The sequence below is a fragment of the Dioscorea cayenensis genome, chromosome 9 (assembly GCF_009730915.1).
Source record: "Dioscorea cayenensis subsp. rotundata cultivar TDr96_F1 chromosome 9, TDr96_F1_v2_PseudoChromosome.rev07_lg8_w22 25.fasta, whole genome shotgun sequence".
NCBI classification, from domain to species: domain Eukaryota; kingdom Viridiplantae; phylum Streptophyta; class Magnoliopsida; order Dioscoreales; family Dioscoreaceae; genus Dioscorea; species Dioscorea cayenensis.
In genome coordinates, this window is record NC_052479.1 from 20,630,774 (window position 1) to 20,645,425 (window position 14,652).

At 42.0% G+C, this 14,652-nt stretch overlaps 1 non-coding gene across 1 annotated transcript; it reads right to left on the reverse strand.

The window, feature by feature from the left end:
* Positions 1-309: 309 nt before the first annotated feature.
* LOC120269801 lies at positions 310-416 on the reverse strand. Its single transcript, XR_005539436.1, has one exon. It is a non-coding gene; the product is annotated as a small nucleolar RNA R71 (small nucleolar RNA).
* Positions 417-14,652: the final 14,236 nt, after the last annotated feature.

Sequence of the window (14,652 nt, forward strand, 5' to 3'; positions counted from 1 at the left end):
ATGACCCCTGATTACAGCTCCGAACTTCGAGCTAAAGCCAACATTCATCCAGATGATACAGCAGTCAGCGCAGTTCAATGGTTGGGCTGATGAGGATCCAAACAATCACATTGAGAACCTCTTGGAAGTTTGTGACATGCTGAAGATCAACGGTGTTACGGATGATGCTATTAGATTGAGGGCTTTCCCATTCTCCCTAAAAGGAAGAGCTAAACATGGTTACATTGTTTACCATGAGCATCCATCATGACATGGAATGAAATGGTCGAAGCTTTTCTTTCAAGGTACTTTCCTCTAGGGAAATCGGCAAAGCTTCACAATGATATACCATCGTTTGTTCAGATGGAGCTCAAATCCTTATTTGAGACATGGGAGCAATTAAAGGATCTTTTGCGGAAGTGCCCACAGCATGGATTCCCCGAATGGATGATCATTCGAACCTTTTACAACGAGTTGAATCCAAGTACAAGACAACTTCTAGATGCCACTGCAGGAGGTACAATGGGGAAATAGACCCTCGATGAAGCCTGAGAATTAGTAGAAAAAATGGCCATGAATAGCTACCAATGGAATGCAATGGAAAGGAAGAAAGTAGCCAGAGTTCATGAGATCGATGCGGTTACATAGTTGGCAGCCTAAGTAGAGGCATTGAGTAAGTTAGACACTCTAACTTCTACTAAATTGGCGGCCGTAATGAATTGTGTTGGATGTGGGGGAGGACATGCCCCATCCGATTGCTGGATAGCCGTTGGTGGTACTTCATCCGTTGAGCAAGTTGACTTTGTGGGTAATGCAATAAGAAACCAAGGCAATCCTTATAGCAACACCTACAACAAAAGATAGAGGAATCACTCAAATTTCTCATGGAGTAACCAAGGGCAGCAAAAGGCCATAGCACAACCGGGTTTCCAACAACAACAAGCCCAGATAATAGAAAATAGAGTTTCAGGTTTGGAGACCCGGATGACTGACTTAGAGAAAGCCTTGACCCAATTTGTGCAATCATTGGATACATGGTTACAACCGGTCGAGGCTACACTTCACAACCACACCGCTTCATTGCACAACATAGAAAATCAAGTGAGGCAAATCGTGAAGTCTTTATCTGAGGACCACAAGGAAGCTTACCGAGTAACACCGAAACCAACCCACAAGAGCATGTGAAGGTGATCACTTTGAGAAGTGGTCTTGAGGTTGAATGTAGGCTTCCAAGTGAAAAGGCCAATGTTGAAGCACCGGAGGTCATAGAGGTTGAGAAGGGAGCAACTAAGGAGAAGGAGGTGGCAACCCCACCTTACAAGCCAAGAATCCCTTATCTTTCTAGATTGAAGAACGACCAAAATGATGAGCAATAAAAAAAGTTCTTGGGTCTATTCAAGCAATTGCATAATAGCATTCCGTTTGTGGAGTCATTATCTCAAATGCCTCGGTATGCCAAGTTCTTGAAAGATCTATTGACCAACAAGAGGAAGTTGGAAGAGAGTGCATCGGTGATCTTAGATGTCTCTTGTTCGGCAGTTTTGCAAAAGAATATACCGAACAAGAGGAAAGACCCGGGAAGTTTCATTATCCAGTGCAACATTGGCAACTTAGGTGAAGAGATGGCATTGGCAGACTCAGGGGTCATTATCAATGTCATGCCATACTCTTTCTTTCAAACGTTAGGCTTGGGAGAGTCTAGGCCCACTTGGATGACTTTCCAATTGAAGACGTGTTTGTCAAGGTGGACAAGTACATATTTCTTTTAGATTTCATAGTGTTGGATGTCAATGAGGATGCAGATGTTCCTTTGATACTTGGGAGGCCATTCTTGCATACTTCCAAGGCATTGATTGACATGGACGGCGGGGAGTTGACACTGAGGGTTGGAGATGACAAGCTCACATACCGCCTCGCCGAAGCCATACGACATTCTCTTGACTTTTATGATACTTTATATTTTCTTGACACAATGATGAACTAATCTATGAATATGTGCAGGAAATGTTAAATCCAGACACATACAAGGAGTTTCTAGACCAAGATGAGGATCATGAGGAACTAATGATGTTTGGTCTAGTGGAGAAAGCACTACCTACTAGAAGATGAAGCTAGTGAGAAGACACCACAAGAAACGACCCAAGGCTATTGGAGATGTGCATGAATGGAAAAAGGGTGACAAGCCTTTAAGTGGTAACAAGCTCGACAACTCTCCCTCTACCTTCAAGAGGTTGTGCTCATCATGCTTTCAAGTCATGGGTAAGAGGGAAACCTTCATCTATGAACCCCCGTGAGGTAACAAAAGGTACATCAAGATGAGTGACATTAAACAAGCGCTTCTTGGGAGGCAACACAAGCACCTACTATTTTGTTAGTTGTTAGTTTAGTGTTTGCATGAATAAAACATTGAGTGTTGGTGTCTATATATTTTGATGCATTGCTGTGATTTTCTTGTGGATGAGTTGGTGTTATCATGTGTTTTAATGTCTACGGCGAAGTTGTTGGTCGTTTGAGCCTGTTTCATGTTTTTCTATGGTATATTTTGCATGATATGGCAGACTCTGAGAGTGTTTGCATGTTTAGGAATTTTCTGCAGAGCCTGCGGAGTTTTCCAAATCATCCAGAGAAAATACACGGTCATGCGGAATTTCCACACGCCCGTGGGTCTCTACTGAGAGCACATCCAGAGAAGGCACAGGGGTGTGGACTCGCCCTTGTGAATGACCTTGTAATATTCACACGCCCGTGGGTAATTTCTGCACAGGCATGTGTATTCCTGCAGAGACTTAGAGATTTTTACCGAGAATACACAGGGGCGTGGACTCGCTCCTGTGGATGACCCTTTGATAACAGCACGGGCGTGGTTAATTTCCCCACCCCAGTGTGGATCTCTGCAAAGGAGCACTCTTCCATCCTGAGAATACACAGGGGGGTGCGAGTACCCTGTGAACTGACCCTGTACGGGCGTGTGAAACATTAGAGTTTTCTCGGGTTGGACGAAGAAGCCACAAGATCCTGGGGATGCCCCTATGGGTCAGGTGCACGGGTGTGGGTATTTTTCGTACGCCCGTGTGTATGTGTTCAGAGAGATTTGAGTGTTTACCCGAGAGCACACAGGGGCATGTGTCTGCCCCAGTGAAGCTCTCCTGTGAAGCCGCATGGGCGTGGGTAATTTTTGCATGCCCGTGTGGATGTACAGACACTCTAGAGTCACGGGTTTTTCTTGAAAATCTATTCAAGTTTCTCTATCTTCACACTCCAAATTGTTCGGAAAAATAAAACACTCACTCGCTCGACCTTTCATCATTACTTTAGAAGGATTTTACTTGATTTTTCTGGCTGATTTTAGGCTCTACATCTCCAACTCATCGGTAAACCCTTTTCCCTTCTCTTCTTCGTATATGTTTGATATAATTGACAAAACTGTTGAATATTGCTTCATTTTTACAATTACAAGGGGTATGCATACTTAGAAAGAAGTTAGAGGTGATTTGATGATGTATTTGTGAGTTTTTAGCATGCGGCCGAGCATTTTTCACACCCCGTGGATCCACACGGACGTGTGGAAATCCCACACGGCTGTGTGGATTTTTGCAACATTAACCTGTGAGCATTCTTGATTGAATTTCTTCTCAAACCTTGCAGGAATGGCCCCCGGTCGAAGAAGCAAGCTGACAAGCGTCCGCGTGAGCATTCCCCTGAGTTGGATCACATGGAGTTTGCTATTCCCGAGCACCAGGCTTGGTTTAAGCGGTTGTCTAAGCTCAGGTTCTGTCAAACCCGATTCCCGGACATGAGCATTCTCGGGGAAGTTCAGTCAGTGGAAGACATGGTAGATGAGGTTGAAGAGATGTTATCTGTAAGTAGCTGGAGGCCTCTATTGTCTATCCGAGACCCAGCTATTCAGCAGCTCACTTTGGAGGTGCTTTCAACCTTTGAGTTTGACCGATCTTACTCGAGCTTTGATAGTGTCGATGTTATACAGTTCAGAGCACTCGGCCATCATCACAGCATGAGTGTTATGAAGTTCTCCTTTTACCTGGGCTTGTATGATGAGGTTTACACAGATATAGAGAAGTATGATCGATTACCCAGAGATTATCATGGCAGTTTGACTCCCCAGAGGGCATATAGGACACTCTTGGGGAGGAGCAGTATGAGCCAAGAGTGTCCAAGGCTACGTGCCTTTCTCGGCCAGCATACAGATACATCCACGGCGTTATTAGCTGATCAGTGAACGGGTGAGGTGATAGCACAGGGGTACTAAGCAGACAGGAGCTACTTTTCTGTAGTCCATGGTGTAGAGAGAGCCGATTCATTTGAGGCACATTCTGCCTGAGTACATGCGCCACCAGAGGCAGTATGTCAGAGCAGGAGTCATTTTCTCAAGCCCATATACACCGGTGGAGACTAAGGTACTTCCTATAGCTGAGGAGCCACCCCAGTATGCATGTTTTCACTGTCTCGCACATAACATCATTTTGAGAAACTCGAGAATGTGGTGGGAGTGCTACGGACAGAGATCGCTAAGGTCCAGGCTACACGAGCCGCCTAGAGTATACATAATTTATAGCACGTTTTGATATATTATAGCAGATTCTTTAGCAAGACGTTGCCCCATCATTTATTCTTAGACCTCGGATCCCTATGGCTACTCCGGCTTCACCATCACCCGATCCACCAGCACCTTTTGATTATCCAGCAGCACCAGAGCCAGAGTGTGACACCGACACTTGATGCGTCATTCTTTATTTCTTTATTGTTATCTTATTTTGTATTGTTGTTAGACTTGCACTACTTAGAAAGGATTTTCCTTCTGAGTATGTCTTTTAGTTTCATTTTGTTGTCTCGAGTTGTATTCATTGCTCTATCTTTTATATACTCAAGTTATTTTTTGTTTTTATTGAGCTTCACTGAACCCCTCGTATATGTGTACAGATGGTCTTATCAGTATGGGAATCAAGAACTAGTTATGGACACGGGCAAGGTGTTTTAGCACTTGGCCGTGTGTGCTCCACAACCCAATGGAACATCGCTCCCAAGGATTTAGCTTCATTAAATGCAACACTAGGAGTCAGGGGAGTATTGTTCTAATTGCTTCTTCAACATATATTCTTGATTGATATACATTATTAGTGAGCTTGCATGTGTACATTCGGGACAATGTACAACTTAAGTGTGGGGGTAGTTCACGTTGCACACATCTTTTATATATGTTTTGATTGACATACATGCTCACATAGCCAAAGGTGGTTCACCTTAGTTGCAATGATTGTATTCTTGAGTTTATGAGAATTTTAAATATTGAATGTTCTCATGCTCTAGTTTTTACTTGAATTTCTAGGAATTTTTGCCCGAATGACACTTGTTGCAGTACTCGCTCTTTAAACTCTTTTGGAAACTCAAGTTTAATGTTAAAGGGACTAGTTAGTGTTACTTCCATTGTTAATTCTGCTGAAAATATATATATATATATATATTTGTTGTTTGTGCATTAGGGGTGGAAAGAGCTACCATTTATGTTGTATGTAGCTACTCTCATAAGTCGGATACTAGTTATGCCCTCGAAAGTGTGAAAGCCACCTTATAATTTTTTTCATTTTTTTTTCTTTTTCATTCATGTTCATTTTTTTTTCACATTTTCTTTTTCACATTCACCCTAGATCACGTCTTCAAACTACTCTACATGCCACATAACTAGGGCTAGCACAACAAGACTTAGAAGTTCTTAAGAGTTCATTGAAAGAAAGAACTTAGAATTCTAAGGCCAAGTACTCAAAGTTGTGTGTTAAGCATACAAGAGAGTTAGAGTAGTCATGTTGGCTATTCCCAGGGCGTCAACACAAGATTCAGTGCACAAGACAATACTAGTGGTGAAACAAGATTCAATACAGTACAACAACAAGTATGTAACTCAAATTAATCATTAATCCATGCTTGAAGAGTCCCACAAGAATGAATAAGCCATCATGGGTAACACTAGCATGCAAACAATAACCCTAATACATACAATACACCCATCCAAACACCTAGTGTTGTACATTGTCCCCAATGTACACTAGTTATGAAGAACATAATAATATATGCAATGAAAACAAAGAAGGAGGGTGGAACGAACTTCCCAGTTTATTCTTGTGCACACGGTGAGATGTGACCCGAACAAAAGGTGTTGCACGCTCTCCATGTCGAGTTTGGCTTCCATGGAATGTGTAGAGGCTCAAAAAGCTCCCTTAATGCCCTGCAAGGCATAAAGAGGCATCATCATTCCAAACAAAAATTAAGATTGCAAAAATAAATACTAGGGAGTAGTCAAAACACACAAATACTAGATAAAGAGTAGCAAAGTTCTACACAAGGTTGGTAGGGTATCCCTTCCCAACTTATTAAAATTAAACAAACACACTTGCATGAAAAGTAAAACAAAGACAACAAACTAAAGAAATGAAACAAATGTCCATGCTCAAATGTTCAACTAGTCATCACAAGATGTTGTGGATGTGGTAGTCTTGGTGTGCTTCGAAAGTGCTCAACACCTCCAAGGTTAGATGGCAAAAGGTTGGATCTTTGATTTCAAATAAATTCTCCAACAACCATGTCAAAGAAATTTCTTGACTTGTTCATCCATCCCAAGTGTTTCCAAAATACCCCATTCTTATGTGGTGAAATGTGCTAAAAAAGTTTGGTCTTCAAAACTTCATACTTTGCTTTATGAAGAGCAAGCTTATAGTGGGGTTCTTTGGAGTTGGCATTATGCTTCTTGGAAGTTTGGAGGCAAATTTCTTAATGTTTGACATTCCTACATCAAGAATAAATCATATAAGGCTTAAAGGAATCCAAGAGAATGAAAAATGTGGCATGAAAAATGGGTAAAACATGAAGAAAAACAAAAGAATAGGATCCATACGGGCATATGGAGGCCGTATGGATACTAATCAAATTGCAAGAGGTTCCATCATCATGAAATTCGAAAAATTTGTACATAAATTTAAGAAAATTCATAACCATGATGTTCATACCACACAAGACAAGCTAAATTCTTGAAACAATCCACAAACAAGCTCAAGAAAACAAGAAGAAAAAGAGAAAATAAATCTAGGTCATCAAGATTCTTACCAACAAAAGCTCTAGAAAACTTTAGTGAAGCTTGGAGAAAACCACTAGATTGACTTCTCAAAGATATTAGCAGATGATTTAGAACATGAAATGAGGAGATTTGGCCATGGTTTGATGAATGATGGAAGCTAGGGGTCGGCTAGAGAAGAAGAAGAATGGAAAGAAAGAAAAGGTGGCAAGGTTCCCATGTGACACTAGACTCCAAACGGCCTCAATGAGCACCTCATTGATGCCGTTTGGAGTAGTGTAAAGTTTCTGGACTTTCCAAATGGCCTCAATGAGGAAACAGCCTCAATGAGCACCTCATTGATGCCGTTTGGAATTAAAATTAAGCTTTAAGGCTTTTAATGCTACTCCAAACACATGGGCATGGCTACAAAGTGTTCCAATATTATCTCCAGCATGAAATAATGGTTCAAAATTTTGATCTAATGCATGAAATGATAGCTCAAACAAGTGGTACTCAACAATAAAAATAAGTAAACAACCACATGGACATTGATCATGATACACAAAATAATGAGAGCATGGACATATTCAAATTAATAACTCCAAGAGAATATGGAAAATAACAAGAACATGAACACAAAGAACACACAAACATCAAAATAAACCCCCGAATGCTTGGGTTGCCTCCCAAGAAGCGCTTGTTTAACGTCATTAGCTCGACTTACCTCTTTCTTACCTTAAGGAGGCTTGAAGAGGATGTGTTCATCCTGGCAACATGTAACATAGCTACTTCCATGAAAGAAAAGAATTGCCTTCCGGGATGATGAGCTTGTGGAGACCAAGAACATGGTACCTTTAGGCCTCCGTGGGAAAGTTTAGGCCGAGAGTTGTGCAATTTAAACTTGGGCGGATCCTTAGATGGTTTGAACCTCCTCCCCGCTTCTACTTTGGTCCCAGCTGAATTTCCTTGGAGCTTCCTCAAAAATTGTTTCGGCCTCCAAGGGAATAGGTAAGGTCGAAAATTTTTCAAACATGGCATTGGTGGGTCCTTGGATGGTGTAAACCTCTTGCCCACGTCTCCTTTTTCAACCATTGTCAATCTTCCATTAATTACCCACAAAAGCCATTTGGGCCTCCAAGGAAAAAGTTTTGGTTGGGACATGTCTAACATTAGCATCGGTGGGTCATTGGATGGCTTCAACCTCCAACCCATGTCTTCAATCATCCCGAATAATTCTCTTTTGTGCTTGGTGTTTTGAGTTACTTCCATGCTAAGGGCCAGCTCAAGTGATATTTGTGTCACTTCTTCTACCTTTTTCACCTCTAATACACCAAATTTCTCATCCACCTCCCTTCCATCATATCTCTCTTCAATTTCATTGTTGTTTGTGGTTGGGAGTTCCATTGCCCGCTCTTGAATTAATTGTTCAACATGACTCTCTAATTTGTGAAGAGAAGCTTGCACCAACAAAAGTGTGGCATCGATGGCCTCAAATCGGGCATTACATTTGGCGTCAAAGGCATGAAGTTTGGTGGTGAGGGCATCAAATTTGGTGTTGACATCCCGAAATCTCTATTCAGTATTTATCATGAATTTTTCCAACACATCCTCTGTAGTGAATCTCTTTACTTGTGGTTGTTGTTGCCCTTGATACAATGAAAAATATGGGTGGTATTTCCCCTAGGATCATAAGTTGTGCTGTATGGATTTCCTTGAGTTCTTTGCCCACTTGGGCATCAACTTTAGTTGCTGAAATTGAGTTCGAATCATTCAAACTGCAAGCCCCTCGCATTTGCCAAGAAAATTATGCCTTGCACAAAAGAGTATATAAAGAATAAAGTTATATAAAATAAGCAAAATATGTACAAAGATTAATATGTACAAATAAAAGAAAAATGACTAGAGCAATAGATTACAATTTTTCTTAATATTCCTTGAAGTCCATGGTAACGGCGCCAAAAACTTGGTTGATTAATTGCAAGTGTATGGGATCGCCAAGTAATACCCTGTGAGTGACACAGGGGTCGTATTCCATGGGGTCAAGGAAGTATTATTACTCACTCTTCATCTATTATCTACCCTACAATCCTTAGTAAGAAGAACAAATAAAACAAAATAAACTAACCTAAGCTAATCCTATGGCCGGGTAACTAGCACACGGATATAAACAAACAAGGGAGTATCAAGCAATGAGAAGGGAGTGTTTGGACAAGGAATCCACCTAGGGTTATCAGTAAGTCCCAAACTAGGATGGTTTAAAGATTCATTTACGATAGTTGAGACCTAGAGACCTCGTGAGTAAGTTAGCCCAATCTCTCGGTGACTAACCCCTGATCCCATACGAATGTGATAAGTGCTTGTGCGATATGAATGCGAAGCATTATTTCCTTATGTTGAGCATTACTTTCCTCAGGTTTTTACACTAATATGTGTGTTTTTATGTTACTTTCGTGCATGTAGGGTTGTGAAACCAATTATGAAGGAAAGAAGCCAATGTGGATCACAATGCACCCATTTTGGATGAAATCTTGCTAAAGTTCAAATGCGAAGATATAAGTCAGGTGCGAGATGCTAGAGTGTGTGCCAACCTCCCCGTATTTGAGTTTACACAACCATTTGGAGGGGCACAAGGGCAGTCACACTCAAGTATTCCGACTTATGCACATAGAACAAGATCTCCATCATCTTATCCGTCATTGAAGAAGCAAAGCGATCCACAGCATAAACGTGTGCCCATTTATGTTACCTCGATGAAAAGTGGATTCGGGAGTATTTCTGGTAGAGTACTATAGTAGGTTCATCGAGGAAAATCATCTGCAGAGCGATTCGCTCACGTACCGGTGAAAAATCGCGAGAACGAGAATCCACGCAGGGCGTGTGGAAATTATCCACGGCCATGTGGAAATTCCACACGGGCTCGTGTACCATACACGCCCGTGGAGTCGCCCGATTCCAGCCCTATTTAAAGCCGATTCAGCCCCGATTTTGGTATTTTTTTTCTCCATCGTTTCCCCAACTTGCGAGAGGGCTTCGGCTAGGGTTTCGAGGGGTATTGGCCAAGGTTTTGGAGAAGTTCTACGGCTCCAACATCGTGATTCCATTAGGAAGAAGGTTGGTAGGGGAGGTTCGATCGAGGCGTATCCTATACCGGACGAAGGAATCCTTGGACGACGAGTAGAGGACTTTTCACAAGACCATCGACACGACTATCGAGGGGGTTTCTTTATGGATTCATTTCTTTCACATTCTATTTCTTTGATTGTACTTAGCTCCATGGAGAGCTAAACCCCTAGTGGGTACTTGGGTGATTATGAACCCTAGGATGTATTCGTTTCTTTGAACTTCTTTATTATGCTTTCAATAAATTGATATTTATTGTGAGTTCCAACCTTGAATGCTTGATTGTATGAACATTTCCCCTAGAGTGACACTAGGGTTGAGAGTTCTTGTTGGTAACCTTGTGAGTGAGTGACACACCACGAGCGTTTGACAAATCTAGGTTGGAGAGGGTTGAGAGGGTGAGTCGAGAAGTGCAGGGAGCGTCCCTTTCCCTCGACGTTATAGATTCTACCTCCATTCCTCGAGTTCTTTGCGGCCATAATAGAGTGAATGGTCTAAGGGATGAACCTCTGCTGGGGCCTAGTTGCGCGTGCAATAGAGTGAAGTGTCGAGGTGATCTTAGTATCTAGGGCTTAATTATGGCTAGGGACCTTCCGCCTGGACCAAAGGGTTAGGTCTAAATCTAGGAAGAGATTTATCACATGGAATCCCTAGAGCTCGTTGCAACTCTATGCGAGTCGAGGTGTTGAGATTGTTCGATTTCTCCTCGGGACATGTATAGAGTTAGGCATAGTTGACCTTAGATTTGGGACTATGTATGTAAGGATTTCCATGACTCACCATTGCATTGATTAGGAAGCATAATAAAGAGTTCTTGCACTTGAGCGATTATCCTAGGTGAAGCATCATCCGAGTACCCCATCTTTATCGATTGCCTTGCCTCCTCCTTACTTTTGCTCTCTTACTTGTTGCTTTTAATTTCTGAGAATTGAATCATTACCACACTTATCATTGTTGATACTTCACATAGCTAAAGATCGAATTAAGTGTCTTTACTCCTTACTCCCTGTGGATTCGACCCCGCTCACCCAGGATTATTACTTCGACAAACCCGTACACTTGCGAGATATAAGCAAGGGGAACTTGTCAAAATGTCAATCAAAATCTCTTCCTGATCAACACACCTATGATCGCATTAAGTTCTAGGAGTTCTCTAATAGGAGTAGACCTACTATCCTTCGGCTTAAACCTAGCAATGGAGGGCTACCAACACCCGATCTCTCGGCGTATAGGCATAAGTATCCCCTTTCAATCTCTCCTAAATCTAGTACACGTGAGTAGGTCACATCTACGCATACAACTCATGATAGAATTACGCATTTCTCCATACATGTAATTCTAAGCATCAAAGCATGAAAGATTGAATCTCAAACAACCATCAAATTAAATGAAGAACAACATCCCAAGTTCATACACAAGATTAACCCTAGGGTTCAACCAAATCCAAACACAACAATAAGTTAATCCCTCATGATAAGGGACACTTATACAATATACAAGGAAGACAAAAACATAAAAGAAGTAATGAAAATCCCCTCTAGATCATAATGTCCTTGAATGGATGAAACTTTGAATGGTGATGCAATGGTGGCTAAGATCTTCAATCCAACTCCTTCTCCTTTGCTCCTCTCCCACTTGGTGATGATGTACACTCATTTCGCACAAGGAATGTTATAGGAAGATGGCCGGAAGGCCTCAAGAATGTGTGGTGGTGACGGCCTAAGAGGCTAAGAAGAAGTCCCCCTTCATTTGCCCAAGAAATGATCATTTATACCCCCCAAAATGGCCTCCATACTGGCGGTATACTGGCTCAATGAGGACCTCCATACTGGTGGTATACTGGCTCAATGAGGACCTCATTGAGGCCATTTGATGTAGGCAAAAGTGCACTCTAGCTCTCATAATAATATCCATACTGGCTCAATGAGCACCTCATTGAGCCAGTATGTATTCAAGCAAACAACTTTCTTCTTTGGCTACAGTATTCATCCCGGGGTCAATCCAGGGCAACATTGAGGGCGTATGCCTTGGATCAATTCCTGACACAAAAATCATCCACGTGCTATAGTGGTTGCTATAGTGATCTTGCTGTAGTACTCCAGCTATAGTATCTGCTTCAATAAATATGCTACAGTACTACGACCAGGTTTTCTTCTCTTTTTTCGCCTAAATACTATCTCCGTGTCCTCCATGGCTTCCGTGCCCTGAGAAGCGAATAATACATGATTAAGCACAAAACGAGCATTAACCCTTATAAAAATACATTCTAACCATATAAAATACATATACTAAAATGCGTACATATAGACACTTATCACTTGTACATATTATAAGCAGGCTTTGAATAGGTGTAAATATTCAAAAAATTTCTGCAAAGTCTGTAATTTTTTCTAAGGCAGCTAGAGAAAACACACCGCCATTTGGAAATCCCACACAGGCGTGTTTTTTCGTTAAAAGCCCATCCCAAGAGGACACATGGGTGTGTGTTTACCCCTATGAACGACCTTGTGACAGTCACACGCCCTTTCTCTATGTTGTCGGTAATCCCTTGTTCTCTATTGTCTTTGCCAAACCTTGATTTTTCTCAATTAAACTGGTATATGTGCTTCGTTTCTATGATTAAATTGTTTGTGCATGTTTAGAATGAGTTTAGAAATGATTTTAGGTTGTATTTTTGGATTTTAAGCATGCGGCCGTTCAGTTTTTATGCCCCGTAGATCCACACAGGTATGTCAAATTTCCACACGACCGTGTAAGTTCTTGTAGTATTGTTTTGCTAGTTTATTTGATCGATTTTCTTTTCAATACTTGCAGATATGGTTTCTAGAACAAAGAAAGTGGTCGACAAGTGTCCCAAGAGCACTCTCCCGAGCCCGAGCACATAATGTTCTCAATTCCCGAGCACCAAGCTCGATTTAAGCGATTGTCGAAGCTCAAATTCAGTTAGACATGATTTTCAGATTTGAGCTCGCTTAGGAAGGTGCAGTTAGCTAATGACATGGCCGATGAAGTTGGTAAGCTTCTCTCCGTGGGTCACTGGAGGAGATTATTACTCATACGGGAGCCAGCTATCCGCATGCTTACACTAAAGATGCTCTCATCATTCGAGTTTGATCGCTCTTACTGCTGCTTCTCAAGGTCAACATGATCTTGTTTAGAGCATTTGGACATCACCACAGCATGAGCGTTAGTCAGTTTTCGATTTTACTTGAACTATATGATGAGGCATTCACAGACACAGAGGGGTACTCTTAGTTACTAATAGGTTATCCTAGCGCTTTGACCCCGCAGAGAGCGTATAGAGCATTATGTAGTAAAGGCCAGTACAAGCCGGTGGTGTCCAAGGCCATGTGCCTTTATCGACCTGCATACCGATACTTGCATGTCGTTCTAAGCAGGTTGGTGAACAGCCGTGGTGATAGCACAGCAGTACTGAGCAGACAAGATTATACCTGTACTCCATGGTGCAGAATCAGCCGATCCATCTGGGGCACATTGTAGCTAAATATCTAAGGCAGTACGCGAGGATTGGAGTTATTTTCTCAAGCCCTTACATCACTTGACTTATCATGGGGCTGGGTCTTCTGGACGCCATCAGAGGGGCCGACAAGATGATCATACCTGCACCTCTCTTCCTAGAGACCATGCGACTGATGGGTATGATCCGAAGATATAGAGATGGGGTGTATGTACTGATCATGCCCCCACCGGAGTCAGTTGAGGCCGAGAGAGACACAGCAGAGGGGTCTCAGCCGATGCAGGAGCCCCAGCGTGAGTAGATAGAGAAAGAGGCACCCCCTGCAGCACAAGATCCACCATCGGTTCATATTTTCTCTCCACCTCGAGCCCATGATCGCTTTGAGAGGCTTGAGAGTGATGTAGAGGTTCTCGAGAGTGATTTTGCTGAGGTTCATGCACAATAGGCCATGAACCATAGTGAAATGATGCCTCATCTGGATATTCTACAGCAGCTTCTTGAGAGAGACATGGCCTCACCATTCATCATGCGACCGAGGACCCCTCAGGCATCCACGGCACCACCATCACTAGTTTAGGCATCGATTGATCCACCAGCATCAGCATCATCACCACCAACAGCAGCAGAGGAGACCGAGCATGACACCGATGCTTGATGCGTCTTTACTTTTCTTTTTGTTTCTTATTTTTCATATTTCATTTCCGTATTTTATTTTGGGGTTGTATCACTTAGAAAGGATCTACCTTCTGAGTTTATCGTTTATTTTTGTTTCGAGTTGTATATCATTGCATTATTTTTATATACTCAAGTCGTTTTTGTTTTTGTTGAACTTCACTAAACCCCCTTGTGTATATATGCAGATGGTCTTGTAAGTATGGAATTTGAGAACTAGTCATGGACAAGGTCATATGGCCATGTGTGCTCCACAACTCATTGGGACTCAACTCTCAATCAATATAGCTTCATCATACATACCATTCGGAGTTCAGGGGAGTATTGTTTCAATTGTCCA